Source organism: Echinops telfairi, unplaced genomic scaffold, assembly GCF_000313985.2.
Source record: "Echinops telfairi isolate 266 unplaced genomic scaffold, ASM31398v2 ScPeMD7_7420;HRSCAF=8458, whole genome shotgun sequence".
Lineage (NCBI taxonomy): Eukaryota > Metazoa > Chordata > Mammalia > Afrosoricida > Tenrecidae > Echinops > Echinops telfairi.
In genome coordinates, this window is record NW_022111320.1 from 39,920,762 (window position 1) to 39,922,743 (window position 1,982).

Consider the following 1,982-nt stretch of genomic DNA (forward strand, 5'->3'; position numbering starts at 1 on the left):
AAAGGAGAGAAAAGTATTTTTTAGCTTTTAAACTAAGAGCTGATCAACTCGGCATGACAAAGTTCTTAAGACTAACATTTTAAGTGAGGCATTTGGGTTTGTAAGTAGCTGCTTTTAAACTGAAAAGGGGCTTTCTGGCTTCTCCTCAATTTAATGGTGTATACCTTGTTATTTTTTAAATTTAAATTCAATTTCCTTTTTGATTAGGTAATAAACTCTCATCGTTCGAGGGTATCTGCAGTGAGAAAGTCTCTCTCTCATTTAGGTTTCCTGCATGCGTTCCCACAAATATTCCAGATATTCTAGGCATATAAAGGCAGGTATGGATAGATATGTACATACATAAATACACACACACATATATATATGTACACACACCTAGTTTTATAAAATATACTTTTCCCTTTAGTTCACAAATAGTACCATACAATGCACAGTTTTGAGTTTTGTTCTATTTTCTCATTTTATACTTAACGATTAACCTCTAGCAACATTGGAAGCCTCTTTACTCTTAAAAACCAATTTTCAAGAGTATCCAGATGATAGTGTAGCTATCCTCACTATCGAATTGCAGAATCTTCTCATGGTCCCCAAAGAAGCCTTTGTCCATGGCAGAAGAACCTAATGGCACCAGCTCCCTCATTTGTCCCTCACCCCTGGTTCAAGGACTATTTTTTTAATGCTTGGTTTTGTTTAATTGTCTCAAACAAATAACAGAACACCCGCAAATTCAACATCCATCACAGGGACCACTCCGCGGCACTCGTGAGGTCACTCCGGTTACAACCATCACCATTATCCATTGGCAAAATTCCCATCACTCTTAACAGAAGTTCAGTGTCCCCTAGGAAATACATCTCCCCTTTTCCCGTCCTTCTACCCATCCCTGGTAACAATTAGTTAATTATCCAGTACATATAATAGGTTACGTCAAAACTTAAAACACACTACACCCCATTGCTGTCTAATTGGTTTTAACTCATAGTAATCCAATGTGTGCAGAGTAGAACTTAGCTACAATGGGTTACACTTAGCTGCAAGTGGCTGATTTTTCCAGAAGTAGATTCTCAGTGTTTTCTTTTTTAATTAAAAAAAAAACAATTTTGTTTGTTTGTTTTTATTATTAATCATCTTATTGGGAGGGGCTCTTACAAATCTTATGACAATCCATCATTCAAGTGTGTTAAGTGAACTTATACCTATGTTGCCATCAACAGTGCCAAAACCTTTTCATTCTACTTGAGCCCTTGCCCAGCGCTTTCTTTTGAGTCATGTCAGGATGGACTTGAATTTCTAATCATTTCATGATCAGCTCTGATATTAACCAAATACATTGCTCAGAGATCACCTCCAAAGTTAATAGATAAAAAACCATATTTATTATTTCACAGATTCTGTGTGTTAAGAATACGAAGCCCTGGTGCCACAGTAGGTTTAACAGTGGGGCTCCTAACCACAAAGTCAGCAGTTCAAACCCACCAGCCACTCCACCGAAGAAAGATGAGGCTTTCTGCTCTTGTGAATAATTATAGCCCTGGAAATATTATGGAATCCTATAGGGTTAATATGCGTTGGTATTGACATGATGGCAGTGGATTTTTTATTTTCATTTTGGTGAGAAAAACAACTGTATTTTACTAAACACCACACTGCAAATGAGTTGCTGCTTCTGAATCTGGAAAATTGCAGTTTCTTAATTGCTTCAAGTTCTTTTACAGGCTGCAATCCAGGTAGAGAGGCAGAAAGATTCCTCTCAGGGTTCAACTGGGGTAGAATCTGCTCCCAGGCACACTTATAGTGGTTGTTGGCATCATTCACAACCTATGGAGTATAGGGCTGAAGGCCTCCGTTCCTGGCTGGTGGTTGGCCAGAGGTTGCCCTTGGTTTCTTGGCACATGGCCCATCGCATCAGAGCAAGTAAATGGGAAGAACTTGAGAGAGGATCACCAGCAAGACAGAATTCACAGTCTTTTATCCAGTCA